This window comes from Stegostoma tigrinum, chromosome 33 (assembly GCF_030684315.1).
Source record: "Stegostoma tigrinum isolate sSteTig4 chromosome 33, sSteTig4.hap1, whole genome shotgun sequence".
Lineage (NCBI taxonomy): Eukaryota > Metazoa > Chordata > Chondrichthyes > Orectolobiformes > Stegostomatidae > Stegostoma > Stegostoma tigrinum.
The window spans coordinates 8,826,842-8,852,363 of NC_081386.1; the positions used below are offsets into that span (position 1 = coordinate 8,826,842).

Here is a 25,522-nt window from a genome sequence, read left to right on the forward strand (position 1 = left end):
ATTTCAGAATCGCAGTCTCTACAAAAATGTTTATTTAATGAGCACTGACCCGTTTACAGTCTGCTATTTGTCTGATCCTAACATTGTGTCTCCAAGCACTCTGCATCTCCCAATTAGCATTCTGAACTTTCTCTTAATGTGTGTGGGAGAAGAGTAAATTGTATTTAATTGGTCTGTAAAGATTATCATTACCCTGAAAGAAAAGAACTCGGCCAATTCATCATTCCTTTGAGCCAATGTGAAAGAAACAATGAGAGTCACTTCAGGACAGCATTGCAAGCAGCTCTGGAAGATGTCGAGTTGCCTGTTCTTGCAGATTGCTTTCTTTAGTGATCCGGTGAAGATGATCCATTATCAATAACTGTGAGCACCAAGGTTCAAAATGGGATTTCTATCAATAAAATAGCTTCAACAGTTTTGAACCTCTGTCAGATCAATAAGATATTTAAAATAGATGAGGCTTGTCCACCAAAAGAGAATCCCCCTAGTCCTCACATACCACCCCACCAACCTCCGGATATAACGGATCATCCTCCGACACTTCCGCCATCTACAATCCGACCGCACCACTAAAGACATTTTTCTATCCCCACCCTTGTCTGCCTTCTGGAGAAACCACTCTCTCCATGACTCCCTTGTCTGCTCCACATTCCCCTCCAACCCCACCACACCCGACCGTTTCTCTGCAACCGCAGGAAGTGCTACACCTGCCCCCACACTTCCTCCCTCACCCACATCCCAGGTCCCATGATGACTTTCCACGTCAAGCAGATGTTCACCTGCACATCTGCCAATGTGGTATACTGCATCTGCTGTACCCGTTGTGGCTTCCTGTACATTGGGGAAACCAAGCAGAGGCTTGGGGACCGCATTGCAGAACACCTATGTTTGGTTCGCAATAAACAACTGCACCTCCCAGTCGCGAACCATTTTAACTCCCCCTCCCATTCCTCAGATGACATGTCCATCCTGGGCCTCCTGCAGTGCCACAGTGATGCCACCCGAAGGTTGCAGGAACAGCAACTCATATTCCGCTTGGGAGCCCTGCAGCCCAATGGTATCAATGTGGACTTCACAAGCTTCAAAATCTCCCCTTCCCCCGCCGCATCCCAAAACCAGCCCAGCTCGTCCCCGCCTCCCTAACCTGTTCTTCTGCTGACCTATCCCCTCCTCCCACCTCAAGCCGCACCTCCATTTCCTACCTACTAACCTCATCCTGCCTCCTTGACCTGTCCGTCCTCCCCAGACTGACCTATCCCCTCCCTACCTCCCTACCTATACTCTCCTCTCCACCTATCTTCTCCTCCATCCATCTTCGGTCTGCCTCCCCCTCTCTCCCTATTTATTTCAGAACCCTCTCCCCATCCCCCTCTCTGATGAAGGGTCTAGGCCCGAAACGTCAGCTTTTATGCTCCTGAGATGCTGCTTGGCCTGCTGTGTTCATCCAGCTCCACACTTTGTTATCGAGGCTTGAAATGTATTCAGATAAGAAGGAGGATGGGACAGTAAATAGTGACAAGTATGGTGGCATTGTTGCCATATCAGTGGCCAGACAGAACCGCCTGGTGGATGACTTATGGTCACCACATGGTCAACAGTTGAATGGCATGTGTACAGTTTAATGTACAGTATACACTATGTGTTGACCATGTGGTGTTCAAAAGTTGTCCGACAGGTAGTTCTGTCTGACCACTGATAGAGCAACAATGCTACCATTTCAGTCATGTGCCCTAATTTAAGTGGGCTTGTCCGCTCTGCCCACAACACAACACACATTCATACAGTCGCACCAACACACAGTCATATACATACACACTCTCACACACCCACACACACACATACTCGCTCACACCTACACACACTCACTCACTCCCACCCACACACAGATGCTCACTCAAACCCACCTACACAGACACCCATCCACAACACACAGTCACACCAACACACACACACACACACACAGAGTCACACCAACACACTGTCTCACATACACACACACACACACACACACACACTCACAGTCACACCCACACACTGTCTCACACACACTCACACACAGACACACACACACACACACACACAGACACACACTCTCAATCTTACGCTCGCACATGCACTCACACACCCACCCAAACCCACCCACAACACACACACACACACACACACACTGATACAGTCACACCAACACACGCTCTCACACACACACACACAGACACAGACACACGTACACTCAGTCTTGCATTCACACACATGCACATGCGCACACGCACTCACATTCACACGCATAAGTGGTACAGGTAATAGACTTGACCTAGGTAATTACTTCTTGAGCCTCTACTACCTTTCAGAATCCAGGAAAATAAAACAGTAAAGGCTAAAGGTTTACGTGCACATAATGTGTGCGTCGAGATCACAAGACCCAAAGATGGGTTCTGTTCCTCATTTTTTGTTTAGTGATTAGAATTCGGTTTGCTGTGTTTAGATTCTGACTTTGCCACATGCAAATAGAAGATCATGTATTGAACAATATGTACAGCTCTCTCGTAAATTAATGTGATGGGGCAGATATGCTTCACAATGGCAGTGGATGCAAAGCTGGATATTGTCCACAATTCAGGGTTGTTCTCACTTTCCACTGCAGTCAATTGATTTGCATTTGGCTGAACTCCTCACCATAGCAACAGGGAGTCAGTAGGTCATGCACCATTATTGCTGTAGTTTAAATCCCCAGGGGTAATGACCCCTATTCCAGCATATCTGTTATTCAGCTATATGTTCACGTTGATGGCTTGGCAGATCACACTCTTCATTGTAATGTATGTGCTGTTTAGAATTTGTGTGTCTGTATTAAAAGATTTGAATGTTTGATTTCCTAGTCACAACAGTGTTCTTGTTCACCCCCACAAAAGGAAACCATCTCTCCACATCCACTCTTAACAAAATTGTTCCTCATTATTAAAGACCTCAGTTAGGTCCGTCCCCCCCCCCCCCCCCCCCCCCCACAACCCTGACTGCTGTTTTGAGAGAAAAGAGCCTACAGCCTGTCAGTCCTTTTCTCAGAAACACTGAATTGTTTTTGATGGTGAAGCCATTCAGCCCATCATGTCTACACTGGCTCACTGAGTGTTTTGGCTAAGTGTGTCTGCTGTCTTTTCCAGTTAATTCTGCACATTGCTTCAGTCAAAATGATTATCTAATGCCCTCTTGAATGCCGTTCGTGCAATATATGCCCACACATTTCTAACACATCCATAAAAATATTCTCTGTGCCTCCTGTAGTGCCAAGGAATTGTAACTGATGTCTAATTTTCTTTAGAAAGAGATCACCACATACTTTTTGAGACCTCTTCCACTTCCAACTTGTTGATGATGTGATGTTGAAAGAGTGTTACAATTGCAGTGTACCTGCTGTATCTGTCCTACGAGATGCTATCTAATATTTCACCACAAAGGCAGACATAGTGGCTTTCACACTGGTAATGTCTGATAACTGATTGAGTCAGGCTCTGCAAAATGTGTTTTTACCTTTTATCGCTGACAAAAACTTCAACCCAAAGTGCGAACGAAACCCTGTTGAGAAGCTTTGTACTGCAGTGGAGTGCTCTGCTGTTGATCTCCAGCAGATTTCAAATTTACAGCTCCGTGGGTGGAGGGGATTTCCAAGCTAAGTGCTGATCCTTATGGAAGAATGTGGAAGCAGTGTCTCTTTAAATAAAAACCTGGAGCCTGGTTTAACCATGAATAAACCTTCAGTCGTCATGCATTAAATTAAAAGCCACACTTACACCTTCTATTTCTACTTCATCATCTGCCTTTCACTCTGAGCGTCCTCTGTGTTTCTTCTGCCACTTGGCCACTCACTCATTGTTTGCTCCCGTATTCCTGAACTCTGTATGAATGCCGAATTGTAGCCAAAGTCAAGACTGAGGTGCAGACTGAGGCAAATTAAATGTGCAGAGTTGGTCAAAAAGAGTGTGTGAGTAAGGAATGCCAATACGTTGCCTGATTTCAATACAGCACAGTGACCATACTGCCTGAATAGAAGTTAGTGGGCCATCTCACAGAATAAACAAAACTATTTTTTTATTTCCACAGCAGAAAAAGAATGCTTGAAAAGCAGGATATGGCAGATGCTCAAAACCTGAAACACAAAAATAAAACGTGCATTTGTATTGTACCTTTCACAAGTTAAGGTTGTCTCAATGCACTTTACAGCTGACGAAATACCTTTGAGATGCAGCCACTGATGTTGTATAGCAGCCAAAATCCAGCAAACAACAGTGTGATAATGACTAAGTCATTTGTTTTAATGATGTTGCTGGAGGGTTAAATATTGGCCAGCATTCAGTGGCAAACATCTCTGCTATTCTTCAAGAAAGTCTCATGAAATGTTGAACTCTTGCAATTCAATCTGTCTGACAGACAGAACCTGAGCACTTGAAATCCCTGCTGAAATACAGTGGTGGAGGTAGCAATATTGATACAGCCCCATTTGAAAGGAGGAGAGTACACCAATGAGTCTCGGAGACGTTGTAATTGTAACTAACTCCAAGTTAGGAGATAAAACAGTTTGTGGTAACTGCCGAGGAATCTCCCTACAGTCTGCCACATGGAAGACCCCCGTTCCAATAATGCTCTTCAATTGTATCCCCCCCGACATTTGAAGAGTTCCCAGCAGGATCAAAAAGTGGATTCTATCCGTCATAAGGTACAGTGAAGATAACCTTCTCAGCAAGTCCAAGAGAAATACAGAGAGCAGCGGTGACCTGGACGTGGCCCTCCTTGACCTTTCAAAGGCCATTGACATTGTCAACCAGGAGGGATTGTGGAATGTCCTCCCCAAATTTGGCTGCCTGCTGAAATTCCTCACCATCCTCTACATGTTCCATGACGGCTTGCAAGCCTTGGTCCTTGCCATGGATCCAATACAGATCAAATATGGCCACAAACTAAGGTGGCTCCTAAGATGCTGCTTGGCCTGCTATGTTCGTCCAGCTCCACACTTTGTTATCACGGATTCTCCAGCATCTGCAGTTCCCATCATCTCTCTCAACAATGGCTGTGTCATCATACCAACATTCTTCTCCATCTTCCTCACAGCAAAGCTTCAGCCCATTTTCATAGACCTTTCATCAGAAGTTGAGCTTTTTTACAGGACAAGTGCAAATCTATTCAATTTGAGTTGGCTCCAGTCCAGAACCAAGACTACACCCACCTCAGTTGCTGATGTAGACAATGAATACGTGTGTGCACATTCAAAGGTGAAGTATTCATGAGTCATATGAAAGAACAGACCCTTGAAGTCAAAGGTTCTCCAACAACCTACTTCCACCATATAACACTCCCCTCTAACCATCAGGATCGTCAGCAAGCCACTGGACAATGTGGATCAATTCTCCTATCTCAGGGGCATCATTTCAGTAAGGGTAGACAGTGTTGATGAAAGACAATATTATCTCCAGTGAGGTAACACAAACTTTGACCATCTAGTGATCTAGTAAACACCTCTGACACAGCACCAAGCTCATGGTCTATATGGCAGTACAGAAACCCATCCTCTAAGTGAGATATCACAGTGCTTCTTCCAGAAAACCTTATAAATCTGTGGCAAATTGCATGCTACAGTGTCTGACTATCCTCTCTCAGACTAGCATCTCCAGTACTGAGGCTTGAGTTACTGTCAATTAGCTGCATTGGGCTGGCCATGTCCACCACTTTACCAAATGCAAGACTCCAAGTAGTCTCTTTACTCCGAGCTCCATCATAGGACGGTAGAGGAAATGCTTCAAGGATATCCTCAAAAGATCCCTTCAAAATATACAACAGCCCTACTGTCTCAAGGGAAACTCTTGCCCACAAACTGCCCAAATTGGAGACTAAGCACCCACAAAGATGCCAGTCATCTTCAACAGGCCCATAAGGTGACCAAGTGCAAGCAGCAGATGGACCATGCAAGATCCCAAGCTCCTCTTAAATTCTGCTACACTGTTAGGCCAACCTGCAGCAGGTTTGGTGGATCCAATATTAATTGTTTTGTCACCTCTGAGCCCATGATACTGGAGCAGAAGTAAGTCATCCTTGGTCTTGAAGAAAAAAAGAGGAGACTCAGGAGAATGAAGGTGATTTTGGCAAAGATAGCAGTGAAGAGAATTGATGCACAGGAAATGCTGGAAGATGTGATTGAGAAATTATCTGATGGGGCTGCGGATAATTAACGCTCTGAACAAGGCGGTTTATTCAATATCTAACCTGAAAAACAGCACCTCTGGCAGGGCAGCATTCCATCTCTGCACTGCACTAAGCCTTTAGTCTAGATCATGTGCTTAAATGTTTGGAGTGAAGTGTGCTACCAACTGCACTACAGTTTGACACCAAAGAATTACAAGCAGCACTATAACGATGATCTGTGTCTTCCTGGAAAGGATCCAACTTCCTTCTTCCCTGTCGAAAAATGTATCCTGAAATTGTAGTGAGTGTGGGGACAGCTGTTGCTGTTTCTGTGAGCTGGAAAGGAAGGGGCTCAAATTTGCATTTAGATTGAATATTTGGAAAGTGAATTACAACTTTTCACTTATGCACTGGGTTATGTAGAATTCATTCAGCATATTTCATGGTGTGCAATTCATCAGTCCTACAGTTCAGCAAGGACGACATAAATGGTGCCGTCTTTTGCGGTGAATCCTGACAGTGGGCCTGGGATTGCTAACCATAGCAACCACTCTCCCAGGCATCTGGAGAGCAGCTCACCAGTTCATTCAGGGATGTGTGCATTGAATGCCAGTGTGCTGTGCAGATTGTAACAGCCTCTAATCGAAGGTGGTGACAGCAACTGCACACATCAGTGGAATTGTGATGAGCTATGGAGCAGCTGGCTCTCATCCACTGTACACCAGCAGATCTGCAAATACGTCCCTTTTGAACACAAGTCATTTGGCTGGTAAATGTATTTTTGAACTGCGTCTTCATTTTCTGTCATTGCTTCTTGTTTCAGGTAGGCTGTCACCACATCTCCAGAACAAAGCACACATGTCAACATTAATGGTACAGTGAAGGCAGTGGCAAAGTGAGGATATCGTGAAGTTAGTTTTCTTGATCTGAATTGTTCTTTGAATGTGCTTTACTGTGGATAGCTAATGTTTTTATATTCCACTTTAACATTACAGAACCATATTTCTGCTTTAAATAAAGATTCCATCTGTAATGAAGCAGGTCACACCTGTTCACACATGTTTGACAAGTTTCAATTTAATGGCACATTCTCTATCCTAATTAAGTTCCAACAACTGACTGCAAGCCAAGAGTTCACTATACATTGCAAAATTATCAATTGAGAAACCTTCTGCACAATAATAAGAATCGGATCAATAAGATGAAAGAATTGCAGTACTTTACAACACAGCAACATCCCATTGAATCTGTGCTGGAGAGATTTAAGGGAATAAAGTCAGAATAATTAGCTGCGTCTAACTGGATGTGTTCTAACTTGGACTTCATTCTCAATTTTCCTTCTGTTCTTTCTGTCCAGCGGCTGCCTGCACTGTGTATCTGGTCATAGAGTTTAAAACCATCTGGCAAATTGCTTCAGTATCCAAAGTCACATGAACGTTTTATTAGTTATTCACTCATTGGACATGGGTATTGCTGGCTGGGCCAGCATTTATTGCCCATGCCTAGTTGCCCCTTGAGAAGATGGTGGTGAGCTGTCTTCCTGAACCACCACAGTCCATGGGCACATATAGGTTGACCCACGATGCCCTCAGGAAGGGAATTCCAGAATTTTGACGCAGTGACATTGAAGGAACGGCGATAAATTCCCAAGTCAGCATGGTGTGAGGCTTGGAGGGGAACTTGAAGGGGGTGGTGTTCCCATGTATCTGCAGCCCTTGTCCTTCTAGATGGAAGTGGTTATGGGTTTGGAAGGTGCTGTCTGAGGATCTGTGGTGAACTTATTTTGTAGATAGCACACACTGCTGCTCCTAAGCTTCGATGGTGGAGGGAGTGGATGTTTGTGGATGTGGTATCAATTGAGTGGGCTGTTTTGTCCTGGATGGCCTTCAGTGTTGTTGGGGCAGCACCCATCCAGGCAAGTTCCGTCATGCTCCTTATTTGTGCCTTGTGGATGGTAGACAGGCTTTCCTGCCTGTTTTCACCTCCTACCTTACTTAAGCTTTGGGACATCCTGAAACAATGCAAAACACTATGCAAATGAAAGCCTTACCCTTTCTCTCCTCTCTGTCATTTTCACATTTGCCTCCACTTTGAGCTACCACCTGGGCATTGGCACTGGCCCAATGAGTAACACTCCCTGTTGGTGTCAGAAGGTTGTGGACTTAACGCTTATTGTGTGTGCCTTGATTGCAAACTGTCGTCTGACACTCCGGTACAATATGGAGAGAGTGCTGCACTGTTGGTAGTGCCGTTCTCTTAGATATTTGTAAAGCCCAGACCCTTTCAGAAAGATGACAATAGTTTATCCTCATGCTCAAGGCAGTATTTATCTCTCAACAAACATTGCCAAAATTGATTGTCTGGTCATTCTGACAATACAAGGTTGTGGAAGTTAGCTTTGTACAAATTTACCAGCCTGACTTACGCATCAGACATTTCTTCAGTGTCACTGGAACTCCCTCCATAATGGCACTGTGGGTGTCCCTACTGCAGATGGGCTGCAGTGGTTCAAGAAGGCAGCTCACCAACACCTTCTCAAGGTCAATTGGGAATGGGGCAAAAAATGTTGGCTCAGCCAGCCTATGCCCAAATCTCATGAATGAATTAAACAAATTAAGTTAATTACCAACTCCATTATAACAGTAGCTATATGTCAATCACAATTGGTTAGATTTAAAGTGCTTCAGGAGATCCTGAGTTTGTTGATATTCTTTTTAAAGCAAGACTTTTTCCTTTTGTTATGAGCTAATCTGAGGGTGAATGTTGTGTTCTCTTTTATTGTGAGATAACAAGGTGTAGAGCAGGATGAACACTGCAGGCCAAGCAGCATCAGGAGGACAGGAAGGCTGACGTTTCGGGCCTAGACCCTTCTTCAGTCTTCCTGCTCCTCTGATGCTGCTTGGCCTGTAGTGTTCATCCAGTTCTACACCTTGTTATCTCAGATTCTCTAGCATCTGCAATTCCTACTACATCCTCTTTTATTGTGTTGCTCTAAGTATTTCCCTTGGGATGTGAGTTTAGGCTACATCTGCAGGCTGTTAAGAAGTGCAGAACATCATAACCCACCAGCTTCATATGTTGTAGTGTTTGCATCCAGCAAGAATATTGATCTGGTCAGAGAAAAACTGTAGTTTTCCCAATTCTGTTCTGGAGTTTTGGAAACTAATATACTGCCTCTCCTCACAGTGTAGTTCAAACCAGTGCAGCACAGCTTCTTGCAACATGCTTAATTTGTATATTCTGAGCGCTTTAATTTAGCTGACTCTTGGGAAAGCTGTCATAAAAAAAACATTAAATAGCTGTCAGCAGTGATGGCATAGATGATTAAATTCTCAACATCTCCCTTAAGAAACCAAACTCTTCTGTGATTTATCTATCTCAACCAACCTTGTCAAGCACAATGTGCCAGACAGAATGGAAAAGCAAAGATAGTATCTGGTCTCAAAAGGAAATTTTTAAAAAAGAGTTAAGATAAGTTCATGAAAAGAACATTTAAAAAAAGATGTGAATAAATCTTGTGACCAGCTACTCAATTGCCAATATGGCTTCAGCACAAGCCATTTAACTTCAGATGGTTTTGGTCTCACAGTTCAGAGCTAGAATGATCTCTTCAAAGTCCAACATGAAAGTAATCTGTCTCAAAGCTTCCAGAATATTCACTCAACTAGAGTGAATTATAGCAGATAAAGAGTCTTTGAGATTTCTGATGGTCACCTGCATTGTGTGGCAGGGAAAGACCTCTGGCGCCAACCTGTGGGTAGGATAATTGGCCAGAGGTAAGGATTTAATTTTACCCTCTCAGAAGCTTATGAATCTGTGGATTCTTGAAAAAGTGGTGTTGACAGAGTACTTGGATAACAAAGTGTGTAGCTGGATGAACACAGCAGGCCAAGCAGCATCTCAGGAGCACAAAAGCTGACATTTCGGGCCTAGACCCTTTATCAGAGCTTCATCATTGACAGAGTACTTGATTTGTTTTTAAGACAGAGATTATATAGATCATTATGATCTATGTTAGTCTCAATTATTCACAATATTTATTAACAAGTTGGATAATGGCATAGAAAGTCACGTATCCAAATTTGCTGTTGACACAAAGTTGGGCAACGTTGTAGACAGTGCACATGATAGCATAAGAGATAACAAAGGAATATTGATAGACAGGGTTTTTAGGCAAAACTGCGGCAGATGGAGTTCAATGTACGCAAGTGTGAGGCTATTCATTTTGGACTACAAACGTATTAATCAGGATACTTTCTGAAGAAAGGAGTTCATTCAAAACAGACATTTTGTCACCATGCTAGGTAACATCATCAGTGGAACCTCCAATGAAGCAATGGTGTTCTGCTCCCATTGGAATTTATACTGTCCGATCTGGAATGGTGAGTAAACAAAGAACAATTACAGCACAGGAACAGGCCCTTCGGCCCTCCAAGCCTGTGCCAATCGAGATCCTCTGTCTAAGCCTATCATCTACTTTCTAAGGGTCTGTATCCCTTTGGTCCCTGCCTGTCCATGTACCTGTCGAGACACATCTTAAAAGACACTATCGTGTCTGTATCTACCACCTCCGCTGGCAACACATTCCAGGCACACACCACCCTCTGTGTGAAGAACTTTCCATGCATATCTCCCTTAAACTTTCCTCCTGTCACTTTGAACTCATGACCCCTAGTAATTGAGTCCCCCACTCTGGGAAAAAGCTTCTTGCTATCCACCTTGTCAATACTCCTCATGATTTTGTAGACCTCAATCATGTCCCCCCTCAATCTCCGTCTTTCTAATGAAAATAATCCTAATCTACTCAACCATTCTTCATAGCTAGCGCCCTCCATACCAGGCAACATCCTGGTGAACCTCCTGTGCACCCTGTCCAAAGCATCCACATCCTTTTGGTAATATGGTGACCAGAACTGTACACAGTACTCTAAACATGGCTGAACCGAAGTCTTATACACTGTGACATGACCTGCCAACTCTTGTACTCAATACCCCGTCTGATGAAGGAAAGTATGCCGTATGCCTTCTTGACCACCCTATTGACCTGCATTGCCACCTTCAGGGTACAATGGACCTGAACACCCAGATCTCTCTCTGCATCTATTTTCCCCGGGGCTTTTCCATTTACTGTATAGTTTGCTCTTGAATTTGATCTTCCAAAATGCATCACCTCGCATTTGCCTGGATTGAACTCCATCTGCCATTTATCTGCCCAACTCTTCAGTCTATCTATATTCTGCTGTAATCTCTGACAGTCCCCTTCACTATCTGTTACTCCACCAATCTTAGTGTCATCAGCAAACTTGCTAATCAGACCATTGCACCTTCCTCCAAATCATTTACATATATCACAAACAACAGTGGTCCCAGCACAGATCCCTGTGGAACACCACTGGTCACAGGTCTCCAATTTGAGAAACCCTCTTCCACTACTACTCTCTATCTCCTGTTGCCTGGCCAGTTTTTTTTATCCATCTAGCTAGCACACCCTGGACCCCATGTGACTTCACTTTCTCCATCCGCCTGCCATGGGGAACCTTATCAAACGCCTTACTGAAGCCCATGTATATGACATCTTCAGCCTTTCCCTCATCAATCAACTTTGTCACACCCTCAAAGAATTCTATTAAGTTGGTAAGACAGGACCTTCCCTGCACAAAACCATGTTGCATATCACTGATAAACCCATTTTCTTCCAAATGGGAATAGATCCTATCCCTCAGTATCTTCTCCAGCAGGTTCCCTACCACTGATGTCAGGCTCACCGGTCTACAATTACCTGGATTATCCTTGCTACCCTTCTTAATCAAGGGGACAAAATTAGCAATTCTCCAGTTCTCCGGGACCTCACCTGTGTTTAAGGACGCTGCAAAGATATCTGTTAAGGCCCCGGCTATTTCCTCTCTCGCTTCCTTCAATAACCTGGGATAGATCCCGTCCGGACGTGGGGACTTGTCCACCTTAATGACTTTTAGGATACCCAACACTTCCTCCCTCCTTATGCCGACTTGACCTAGAGTATGCAAACATCTATCCCTAACTTCAACATCTGTCATGACCCTCTCGGTGAATACCGATGCACAGTACTGTCATTTCCGGTTTTGTTCTGTATGAGTTTGTATATGGGGTCCAATTCTATATGTTTGTTGATTGCATTATGAGTTGAGAACCATGCCTGTAGGAATTCCCATGCATCCCTATGTTTGGCATGGACTGTGATGGTTACCTTGTCCCCATTAAATTGATGGCCTTCGTTGTCCAAGTGTACTGATATAAAGGAAAGCTCATCATGCTGTTTTGTTGCTAACTGATGTTTATGTTTTCTGAAGGCTAGTTTCCTTCCTGTCTGTCTGATGTAATGTTTATGACAATTGTTGCATGGTATATTGTAAACCACGTTGGTTCTGCATGTTGTGCGAATGGGGTCTTTAGTCCTTGTGAGTGTTTTTTGTAGAGTGGCTATGGCCTTGTGTGCTACCATGATTCCTTGTGGTCTCAGAAGTCTCATTGTCAGTTCTGACATGTTCTTGGTGTAGGCCAGTATGGCTAGTGTGTTAGGACATGCTGTGCCCTCCTGTTTTTGTCTGTTTAGTGTGCGCCTGCAGATGAAGTTGCGGAGATATCTGTTCGTAATGAAGATTTTGTATAGGTGCTCTTCCTCTTTCCTGCATAGTTCTGGAGTGTTGCAGTGAGTGGTGGTCCATTTGAATAATATACTAATACAACTTCCTTTGTGGACATTGGGGTAGTTGCTGTGGAAGTTGAGGATTTGGTCAGTGTGCGTTGCTTTCCAGTATGCTGAGGTTTGGAACTCAATGTTGGTCATACGTTCAATTCTAATGTCCAGAAACAGAAGCTGATTGTTGTTTTCTTCTTCTTTGGTGAATTTAATCCCCATGAATATGTTGATGAGATGGTGGGTTTCTTTTGATTTGTTGCATCTAGTATTATAAAATATGTTGTCAATGCACTGGATCCACAGTTTCGGTTGAATGTGGGGGAGGGTGGTGTGCCCTCGTCTTTGCATGACTGCCTCTGCGATGAGTCCTGAGATGTGTGACCCCATGAGTCTGCCATTGATCTGTTTGTATACTTGACCATTAAAGATGAAGAGGGTGATGGAAGCACAAGTCTAGTTGTTTGAGAACATTGCCATTGCTGATGGAGTTGCTGGTCTGCGTTCCTGCCTCCTTTAGTAATGTGACCACTGTTTCTTTGGTTAGTGGGATGTTGATTGGCATGAATAATGGTGCGACATCAAAGGATACCATAATCTCATCATCGCTGATTTTTATGTTCTTGAGGGTATTGAGGAGATCTTGGATTGAGTGGATGGAATGGGATGATCCATCGACCATGTGTTTCAGTCTCTGTTGTAGGTCCTCGGCCAGTTTGTGTGAAGATATGCACGGTAGGGAAATAATGGGTCTGAGGGGAATGTCTGGTTTGTGTACTTTAGGAAGTCCATAGAAGCAGGGGCAGTGTTTGTGCCTTCTGGTTTCAATCTCATGTAGTCTGCCTTGGTTAACTGCCCTGCATTGTTTAGTCTTTTCAGAGCCGGGATGATGTTATTATCTAGCTGTGGTGTTGGGTCTATCGCCACCGGTTGGTTAGTGTTTGTACCTGTGAGCAGTGTCTGTGCTTTCTTAATGCTGACTGGTTTGTTCATAATGACAGTCATGTGCCCTTTTTTCACTGGTAGAATTATAATGTTCTTGTCTTTCTTGAGTGTATCTAGTGCTTTTATCTCTGATGTGTTCAGGGTGTCCCATTCATTCCTCCAGTTTAGCATGGGGATTATAGTTTGTCAGATGGCTCGTTGTGTTTTGACAGTGAGTCTGTTGTCTTTTAATGTAGTCTCCAGGCTGGCCATGAAGTCTGTTCTGTTTGCATTTTAGTGGTTATAGTTCAGTTTGTGTAATGGAATAGCTTTCTCAGTTTCTGTGAGTCGTCTACTGTGAGTCGTTTCTTATTCATGTGTCCGGTTTGTTGTTGGCCTTGTCTTTGTGGTTGATCAAATTGCTAAGCTTCTCCTGTAGCTTGTGTCTCTGCTTAGTTCTGCCGTACACCAAGAACATATCAGAACTGACAATGAGACTCCTAAGATCACTAGGAATCATGGTAGCACACAAGCCCATAGCCACTCTACAACAAACACTCACAAGGATTAAAGGCCCCAATCCCACAACATGCAGAACTAACGTGGTTTACACAATACCACACAACGATTGTCACAAACATTACATCAGACAGACAGGAAGGAAACTAGCCTTCAGAAAACATGAACACCAGTGAGCAGCAAAACAACACAATGGACTTTCCTTAATATCGGTACACTCAGACAAGGAAGGCCATCAGTTTAACTGGGACAACATATCTACAGTAGCCCAAGCTAAACATAGACACACACGGGAATTCCTGGAAGCCTGGTTCTCAACCCATAATGCATTCAACAAACATATAGAAATGGACCCCATGTACAAACCCATTCAGAACAAAACCAGAAATGATGCTACTCACCATTATGGACCGGGCAGTATAAATGCCAAGCAGAGTACAAAACATTGCTTCGTTGGAGGCCTCACTGATGATGTCACCTAGCATCTGAATGGAAACAAGCCAGCTCGGTGAGCAAGTCAGCAACCTCACCCACAACCCGAGCTACAAATCTTTGCTAAAATTTTAGTTCAGAATAGTTAGGGAAAGGGTTTTCTCAGTGTAAGGGTTTTAGTTTGAAATTCCAGACCAGAAGTGCTTGGTTTTAACTCTGAATAGGTTGTTTGAAGCTGAGAATGTCCAAAATCAGAATGTTCAAGTATAGTCAAAGGAATGGGTCAATCAAACCCTCAAGACCAGGAACTGAAAGGAACTGTTATGTCAACCTGAAAGATGTTGCTGGGGAGGGAACTCTCTCTCATAATGAGTGCTGTAAAGTAATGGCGTTGCAATAATTAGGATTATAATTTTACCATGTGTTTTGAAGTCCTATAAATTGTGTCACATGTAAATAGCTTAGGGTATTCTATCTTATCCTCATTTCTTTTGTATAATAAACTTCTATTTTATTAAAATGAAAAACCAAATCTGCAACATTATTTGAGATAACAAGGTGTAGAGCTGGATGAACACAGCAGGCCAAGCAGCATCAGAGGAGCTGATGGGTCAAGACCCTTCTTCAGAAATGGGATTTCTGCTCCTCTGATGCTGCTTGGCCTGCTGTGTTCATCCAACTTTACACCTTGTTTTCTCAGATTCTGCAGCATCGGCAGTTCCTATTATCTCTGCAACATTATATGCCTGTTTCAATGAGAGACCACCTCGGTAATAAGATTTATCGAATCAGGTTTGATTCTGAGGAAAGGTCATCAGACCCAAAACGTTGACTTTGATTTCTCTTCACAGATACTGCCAGAACTGCTGAGCTTTTCCAGCAACTTCTGCTTTTGTTTCAGTCTGGGATCTGACTTGTTGGGAAAGTAACATCAGCTGGGATCATAAGATGTTGAGTTGTGTGCTTTGTCCCTTTCCTGTAATAGTCTTGGTCTTTTTGTACTTCAAAGGGATATTTACATAACCTTCTGAGGTAAGGAAAACATTCATTTCATTTAAAAGAACATCTTACTGTGACTTCACCTTGCTACAAGACTGCAGGAGAAAACAAGATCATGTGACATTGCATCATTTGCTGTGATGTTCTACATCTTACTGACATATCGCACAGCCAGTCTTAACACTGTTTACAGAATGCCCTTCCTCAGAATTAATTGTGAGACGTTCTCCAATTATTTGGAGACTGACAAACAGTGTTCTGTGCAATTTAGTGGCCTTGGCTTCTGTCTGTGATGGCTCGATTAAATTCTGCCCAGTGTTTGGATTCCATTGCGTATCAAACTCTGGCATCCTGCAAATGTAAATGCCTCTGAGCTGGTTTATTGTAAATGCACATAGGAGGCTTAAACCAGGAAATAATTGTGTTCTCTTGTTAATCTTGCTTTTTTAACCAGTTCAGCCTGCTCAGCCAGATGGAATTTTGGCAGTTGTTACTAAAGGAGTCGAGTGTAAAAGTAGGGAAGTGTTATTGCCACTGTTCAAGGCATTAGTGAGACCACATCTGGAGTATTGCATACAATTTTGGTTCCCTTACTTGAGGAAGGTTGTAGTTGCATTGGAAACAGTTCAGAGGAGTTTCACTAGATTGATTCCAGAGAAGAGGGGTTTGTCTTATGAAGAGAGACTTCGCAATTTAGGCTTATACTCTTGGAGTTAAGAAGAATTGAGAGAACTAATCGAGTAATGTCAGATGTTAATTCGGATTGATGAAGTAGACATAGAAAGCATGTGAGGCAGCCTTGTCCAAGAGGCCATAGTTTTAGGATAAACAGGGATGAGGACAAGTTACTTCTCTCAAAGGGCTGTGAATCTGTGAAATTCACTACACCAGAGTGTGGTGGATGCTGGGACATTGAGTAAACCTAAGGAAGAGGTGGACAGATTTTTAATTAGTGATGGCTTGAAAGGTTATGGGGAGCAGGCAGGAAAGTGGAGTTGAGGCCGAGATGAGAACAACCATGATTGTATCAAATGGCAGAACAGGCCCAAGAGGTTGAATTGCCTATTCCTGATACTAGTTCTTATGTTCTTATTGGGCCACATTTTTTAATTGGTCTGTGAAATAAGTAGCAGATCCAGGCTGACTCACGTTTCACTATCTTCACTTTGTGGCATCTAATCTTGCTGCGTAGAAGATCTGTTCCATCACCTGAATCTATATGTGATTCATGTGAACCCAGGCTCTCTGGAACAAATGAGTCAATGGCACTTGCTGATGTTAACTATTCAAGTCCTGAAGTTGTTGTGAATAACTATGATTCAGTTTGAAATCAGCTGACAGTGAGCAGAAACTCAATGAGGAGTATTTAAAACAAATTGTCACCTGCTATTTGTTTACAATATGCCCCCAAGTAGAACTAAAGATTATTTAAACTTGATTCGTTTTGTTTATTTCTCTTTTAGATATGAATAATACTTTTTTTACATTAATCTATATTGGGTCCTGGTCAAACAACATGTTGATTTTACAATTCTCATCATTGTTTTCAAATTTCTCCATGACCTCACCCTCCTTGTCTCTGTAATCTCCTCCAACTCCACAATCCCCAAATTTATCGGCCTTCCTTCAATTCCAACCACTTTTCCATCTCCAATTTTTAAAACATAAACCTTTGACTAAGCTTTTGATCATCTGACCCAGCATCCTAATATAGCTTGGTGCCATATTTTAGTCTCAAATTTTCCTGAGGCATTTAATTATATAAGAGTGCTATGCAAATTCAAGTTATTATTGCAGGTTATTGCCCTGTGATAAGGGCAATCTTATTTGCTAAAATTTTATTTTACAGTGATGCAACCAAATATGAACTTATTTGAATGAATCCAACAAGGTTGAATTGAGACTGATTGCTATGAGATCTGAACAGTCAGACATTAGTGAGAAATTAAAGCAACGTGTGGCAATAAAGTCAGTTTGACCTTGTTCCCATTTCAGAACTTGAGCACGTCATCAAGGCTGAGACTGAACGCGGTACAGAGGGAGAGCTGTATACTCACATCTCCCATTTTGAGACGAGACATTAAAATGAGGTCTCTCTGATTTCCCACAGATTGGTGTGTATGCTCAAGATTCCCAGACATTACATAAAGAGCAGATGCCTTCCCATAACCTATCCCTTACTCATCACCACTGAGAAATCAGTTCATCATTTTCTCAGTGTTTGTTGGAGCTTGTTTTGTCCAACATGACTGTCAGTGGTCTTTATAATAATTAGTTGCAACTGCAAAATCATTGATTGTTAATTGCCTGTGGGATATTTCAGAAATAAATGCATTGAGGCATTACAGAAATGACAAGTCTTTGCTGCTAAAACTTTCATTACGAGAACAAACAATGACCAGGAATGAACAATCACAGAAATTAAAATGCATGCAATACGTTGTTTCTTAATATCCCAAGGAACATTTAGAGGTGGAATCATATAGCACAGAACATTTTACATTTGGTGCTGAGTCTTTTCAATTAATCCTACCCCCCTGCTTTATCCCCATTGACCTACAGTATCTCCCTTAAGTATTTGTCCATTTGCCTTTGAAACATATTTTTACTTCCTCCAGTGAAGATGGCTTTTGCCTGTCTGTGCTAGAATGTTTGTGAGCAATATATCTCAAGAACAGAAGAGTGGGGTTTGACACAACCTCTTACAGAGGTAGGGTATTGTGCAGGGAATAACTAATTAGTTTTGGCAACAATGCAGGTATAAAGCTAGAAATCGAAGAATTTTTGGAAAGATCTCTTAATAATTGGAGATATGGCACATTGACCTTTCCATTACAATGCTGTTGATTGTTTTCGAATGTAGCATTGAAACAGCTGATAGTGTGGAGTTTTGTCATCTCTGTCAAACTGTGAGTAGAGTTTTCAGAGCAGATTTTTGGATGCGATTAGCCTGATGTATCCCCAGTGAGATGAGAGCCCTTAATTAAAATAAAGTTAATTATTAAATTGCATTTAGAAAGTTCAGGTCTCAGACCACCCAGAGGAAACACACGCAGACGCATGGAAGACAGTCATCGAAGGCTGGAATCAAAACTGGGTTCCTGACACTGAGGTAGCAGTGTGACCACTGAGTCACCATGCTTGATATGAAGTGACACTTCTCAAGCTATAGCTTCTGGTGACCTGCCTCAGTAAATGCACAAGTTATGGAACCAGGCATAAGCAAATGTTTCATTTGTGCATCTGTAATCATAGGTCTAGATGTAAGAAGAGAATCAAGAAGAAAATATGGATCATCAACAAGCAAGAAAAAGCCTCAAGGGAGAACTCTGTAACTGCAAAAAGTGAATGTAGGTCTGCATTTTACTGGCTACCCTCTTCATTTCTCCCCATCTCCTCAGGCCATGCATGCCAGATTGAAACAACTGATTGAGTTAAAAACAGCTTTCCTCATTCCCATCTGGCTTTTTTTTTCACAATTACTATAAATGTGAATGTTGCTATTTCGAGTCACAGCACTTGGTTGCAAAGAACAGTAACAGTTTGTATTTATTTAGCTCCTTTAAGGTGGGCAATCTCTCAAAGTACTTTACAAAGAAGAAAGAATCGTGTGAGAAAGCAGAGGAACTGAGCCAAATCAGGCTAGCAGCATTGACTAAAATCCGATCTGCAGATGGATTTCGAAAGATACAGGGAGCCGGGGAAGTGGAGGACTTTAGAGAAATATTGAAAACAACTAACATTTAAATTTAACTTAACAAAAAAATTCCAAGGCACTGCATAGGTACATCATATATGACAACGAGCCAAATGAGGAGAAATTAGAACAATGACCAAATGTGTGGTCAAATAGGTCAGATTTATGTCAAATCTTAAAAGCGGAAAGTGAAGTGGAGGGATGTAAGGGATAAAATTTCTGATTTTGGAGTCGTGTTAACTGAAGATTCAGCCATTCAGTGATAAAGCAATTGAAATTGAGGATGCTGAAGAGATCAAATCTAGCAAAGTGCAGATATTTCAGAGGTTTATAGGGCTGGAGAACATGACAGGGATAGGGAGGATTAGCCCACAAAAGAATTTGAGAGATGCTGAAAATATTATGATAAAGATATTACTAACTGAGAGGCAATGTAAACACCAGGGTGATAGGGGAATGAGGTTTGCTGTGCTTTGAGACACAGGCAGCAAAGCTTTTGATGCCCTGAAGTTTACAGGATAGACTCTGGGAGACCAGCCAGATGGGCAAATCACCAAATCCTAACTGTTTTTAGGGAATGTCAAGAAAGGCTAACGGAACACATATTTACCGTAATGAGATTGTCAACTAAACTGAAATGAATGTCCAAAGCATGCACTTCTATTGAGCTACATCTCATTATTAGAATGTGCAACAAGGATCAAATGTCATGTGGATTGCACGTTATTGGATTAAGTGCGGGTTTGACTAAAAGCAGGAGCAAATGGTATGACAAATGGTGAAGTGTGTGACAATGTTCTCTGGTGGCTGCTGCCTGTTAGAGATATTGTTGCCCTGTTATGTGTCCACATCCAGTTTTGTTTTGGAGTGCTTTGGTAAAGAAATGTCAGCCCAATGAAAGAAAAATAACCCAACATTGCACACTGATGGATGACTTGAACCATTTCAGATGAACACACTCAGGAATTGAGATCAGACTGTAGGAGGTTGATTTTTTTGGTAACTCAGAAAGGAGCCCCGTGAGACATGAGGGTAGATTTATGTAGCAATGCCAGTGTACAGCAAGTGTATTATAATGAAAGTGGCTTCAAACCCTGCACTCCCCACCATATAGCAATTTTTAAAATCTGCCTCGGCAGTGTATATCGGGGTGAGAAATCTCCCCTTGCCAGATGAGGAATGGAGGAAGAGAAAAGTCCGAGCCAGAGTAACCCCAAACTGCATATTGCTGGACACAATTTAAGAACAGAAGAACTAGGAGCAGGAGTAGGCTGCTCTGCCATTCAATACGTTCATGACTGATCTTTTCGTGGACTCAGATCCACTTACACACGCCCTCACCGTATCCCTTAATTCTTTTATTGTTCAAAAAAAAACTACCTTAGCTTTAAAAAGGTTTAATGAAGTTGCATCAACTACTTCACTGGGCAAGGAATTCCATAGATTAACAACCCTCTGGGTGAAGAAGTTCCTTCTCAATTCAGTCCCAAATCTGCTCCCTCTAATCTTGAGGCTATGCCCTCTTGTCCTAGCTTCACCTGCCAGTGGGAACATCCTCTCTACTCCTATCTTATCTATTCCCTTCATAATTTTAGATGTTTCTATAAGATCCCCACCTCGATCTTCTGAATTTCAATGAATATAATTCCAATCTACTCAGTCTGTCCTCACAGGCCAACACCCTCAACTCTGGAATCAGCCTAGTGGACCTCCTTTGCACCCCCCCCCAGTGCCAGTACATCCTTTCTCAAGTAAAGAGACCAAAACTGCACACAGTACTCCTGGTGTGGCCTCACCAGCACCTTGTACAGCTGCAACATAACCTCTCTGCTTTTAAACTCAATCCCTTTTGCAATGAAGGACAAAATTTCATTTGCCTTCCTAATTACTTGTTGTACCTGCAGACCAACCTTCTGTGATTCATGCACAAGGACACCCAGGTTCCTCTGCACAGCAGCATGCTGCAACTTCTTACCATTCAAGTAATAATCCCTTTTACTATTACTCCTACCGAAATGTATGACTTCACATTTATTTACATTGTACTCCATCTGCCAGACCTTTGCCCACTCACTCAATGTATCCACGTTCCTCTGCAAAGTTTCACAGTCCTCTGCATACTTTGCTCTGCCACTCATCTTAATGTTATCTGAAAACTTTGACACCCTACACGTGGTCCCCAACTCCAAATCATCTATATAAATTGTAAATAATTGCAGTCCCAACACCGATCCCTGAAGCTCACCACTAGTCACTGATTGCCAGCTAGAATAGCACTCATTTATCCCTACACTTTGCTTCCTGCTAGTCAATAAATCCTCTATCCATGCTAATACTTTACCCCTAATGCCATGCATCCTTTTCTTATGCAGCAGCGTCTTGTGTGGCACCTTGTCGAACGCCTTTTGGAAATCTAGGTACACCACTTCCACTGGGTCCCCATTGTTCACCTTGCTCGTAATAGCGTCATAGAATTCCAAAAGATTTGTCAAGCATAACCTGCCCTTCATGAACCCATGCTGCGTCTGCCCAACGGGACAATTTCTATTGAGATGCCTTGCTATTTCTTCCTTGATAATTGACTCAGGCATTATCCCCACTACATAGGTTAACTGGTCTATAATTTCCCGTCTTTTGTCTACCTCCCCTTTTAAACAGTAGCGTCATATTTGCTGTTTTCCAATCTGCTGGGACTGCCCCAGAGTCCAGCGAATTTTGGAAAATTAATGCCTGTGTACCTGCTATTTCTCCCGCCATCTCTTTTAGTACCCTGGGATGCATTCCATCAGGGCCAGGAGACTTATCAACCCTTAGCTCCATTACCCTGCCCAACACTGCTCCTTCCGTAATAATGATTGTTTCCAGATCCTCACCTACCTTCGTCCAATTACTGGCATGTTATTAGTGGCCTCCACTGTGAAGACCGATACAAAATACCTGTTCAATGTCTCGGCCATTTCATCATATCCCATAACTAAATTCACCATCTCATCCTCTAAAGAGCCAATGTTTACTTTAGCCACTCTTTTTTGTTTTATATACTTATAGAAACTTTTGCTATCTGTCTTTATATTCTCTGCTAGTTTTTTGTCATGTTCTGTCTTGCTTTTCTTTATAGCTCTTTTTGTGGCTTTCTGTTGACCTTTAAAGTTTTCCCAATCTTCTAGTTTCATTCTGTTTTTGTATGCATTCTCTTTCAGTTTGATGGCCTCCCTTATTTCCTGAGACACCCATGGCAGATTACCCCTTTTCTTACAGCCCTTCCTTTTCACTGGAATATACTTTTGCTGAGCACTTTAAAAAATTGCTTTGAAAGCCCTCCACTGCTCGTCAACTGTCCCACCGTAAAATCACTGTTTCCAGTCGACTTTAGCCATGTCCTCCCTCATTCTATTGTAGTCCCCCTTGTTCAAGCATAGGACCCTGGTATTGGATTTTATCTTCACACTCTGTATCTGAATTCTGTATTCAACCATACTGTGATCGCTCCTTCCAAGATGATCCCTAACTATGAGGTCATTAACTATTCCTGTCTCATTACACAGGACCAGATCTAGGATAGCTTGCTCCCTCGTCGGTTCCATTACATACTGTTCCAGAAAACTATCAATGGATATACTCAGCGAACTCCTCCTCAAGGCTACCCTGACCGAGCTAGTTCGACCAATCTACATATAGATTAAAATCTCCCATGATAATTGCTGTACCCTTTTTACAGGCTTTGGTTATTTCTTTATTTATTGCCTGTCCCAATGTGATGTTATTATTTAGTGGCCTATAGACTACGCCTATCAGTGACTTTTTCCTCTTAGAATTTCTAATTTACAATTATATAGCACCTTTCATAAACCATTGTGAGTCTCAAAGTTAACAGTCCATTCCTGAAGCACAATCATATATGGAATAGAGTGAGACACAGAAGTCAAACTGCCAACATGCTCCCACACAAGCTGTACCAACAGTGAGCTTTTCTCCATAGGTGAAGATATTCACTGATGATTGAATTTAGTTTGGTCTCATTCATTAGATAATGAAGCAATTCATGCCCGTATTCTGCAGCATTTGGACAATATTTAGGGAGTGTAATGGAATGCTTTCCACTTGCCTGCAAGAGTGCAAATTCAACAACACTCAAGAGGCTAGAAATTATCAGGAGAAAGGAGCTTGTTTCTTTGACACCCTATCCACCAGCTTTAACATTCACCCCCTTCATCACGGAAACACAATAGCAGCAGTGTGTACAATCTCCAAAATTCACTGCAGTAACAACACCTTCTAAACCTGCAACCACTACCATCTGAACGACAATGGCAGCAGATACATGAGAAAACTACCATAAACAAATTGCCCGCCAAGTCACTCACCGTTTTGATTTGGAAATGTATCGCCATTCCTTCAGTGACACTGGATCAACATCCTGGAATTCCCTCCCTAACTGCATTCTGGGTCAACCTCTCGGCCACGGACCATAGCAGTTCAAGAAGTCACCTCACCTCCAAGGGCTACTAGGGCTAGGCAATAAATGCTGGCTCAGCCAATTACACCAATTCCCCAAGAATTTTTTAAAAAATTTCTACAAACCTATATCCCAGGATCATTCAGCTGAATTAGCAGCACTGAGAAGGCAGGAATTCAGCTGGCTGTCTCTTTCATGAAAATTTCTTTTACTTCTCTTTTTGATGGGCATCTTATGCTAGTGATTCCATTGTCACCAGCCAAGGAGAAGACAGGAGCTGGCATAACCTTAGATCCTCCATCAATGCTGCAGTGAAACGAGACTCTGGAGCATCAGTATTGGCTGAAGTTTGTGGGTGCCAACCCTCCTCAGAGATTTGAACACACAGTCTAAGCTGAGAGACCAGTGTAGTACTGAAGGAGTGCTACACTGTTGCAGGTGCCATGCTCAGGAGGGATGTTAAGTTGAGTGCCCATTTTGTCTTTCAGGTAATGGCTTTTGCAGGATGGTTCAAAGGTGTCTCACAGTATTTATCCTTAACCAGTGACAAATAGTTAGATTATTTGGTTTTGATTTCGCATTGTCCATAGGAGGGGAATTTGCAGGGAGTGGTGCTCCCATGTAAAGCTGTCCTTGTCCTTCTAGATGTAAGTACTTGTGGTTTTAGAAGGTGCTGTGTAAGGATCTTGGGTGAATTTCTGGCGTGCATCTTGCAAGTCGTGCTACTAAGCATTGGTGGTGGCGTGAGTAGATGCTAGTAGGAACAGGAGTAGGCCATTCAGTCCATCAAGCCTGCCCTGTCATTCAGTATGATCATGGCTGATTGAACACTTTTACGCCCATCCCCATAAATCCGTACACCATTGATAATCAGAAATCCATCAATCTCTACCTTAAACATAATCAGAGTCTCCAAACGCTTCTGTGGTAACTGTCTGAGTTTAAAAAAATCTGCTCCTCTCAGGCCTAAGTGGCATACTCCTCATTTTTAAACTGTTCTCCCAGGTTTTACATTCCCAATTCAGGGGAAAGATCTTACCTGTGTCCACCCCCCTATCCCTGTAAGTATTTTGTAAGTTTCAATGAAATCACCTCTCATTCTTCGAAACACTGCAAGATAAAAGCCGGTTTTGCCCAATATCTCTCATAGGACAGTCCCACCATCCCAGGGCCTTCTGGCAGAGCAGCTTGGCAGATGAGACTCACTGTCAGAAGCTGGATTGCCTGAAGCTAAAGTAAATGGTCAACAGTAATAGGAGTGATTGAAATATTGTGTGTGGGGTGATATTTGTGTCAATTTGTAATCAGTACTGAATGGTGCTAATCCAACTAGAACTGGGCGGGAAGTGGAAAATATTTAGCATTCGGTAGCGTGTGTGGAGAGAGAAATGGGTGATATTTCAGGCCAGTGAGCTGTTGTCAGAATGATTGGTTATACACTGTTTGCCTGGGTCTGTAGATTTTTACTGGTCCAGATGCTGACAGAATGACTGCTCCAAGCTAACCCCGTGGTGACAACAGGGGAAGTGGGAGATAGAGAGACAGCAAACATTGTGACTTTGGGAAGAAGTCAGAAGACGTTGGGGCCTCATGGTGGCTCAGTGGTAAGCACTGCTGCCTCACAGTGTCAGGGACTGGGTTTGATTCCACC

The 25,522-nt window shown here is 42.6% G+C and overlaps 1 protein-coding gene across 14 annotated transcripts in view; it reads left to right on the forward strand.

Annotated features, from left to right (window-relative positions):
• sema4ba (sema domain, immunoglobulin domain (Ig), transmembrane domain (TM) and short cytoplasmic domain, (semaphorin) 4Ba) overlaps positions 1 to 25,522 on the forward strand; it is a 386,815-nt gene that overhangs the window by 170,239 nt on the left and 191,054 nt on the right. For 4 of the 14 annotated variants that reach the window (XM_059639201.1, XM_048562774.2, XM_059639205.1 and 1 more), the window contains one exon: positions 18,974 to 19,068. The exons of the other annotated variants lie outside the window; for them this stretch is intronic. The gene's annotated coding sequence lies outside the window, so the exon portion shown is untranslated. The remainder of the gene's footprint in view (positions 1 to 18,973; positions 19,069 to 25,522) is intronic. 14 annotated transcript variants of the gene reach the window in all.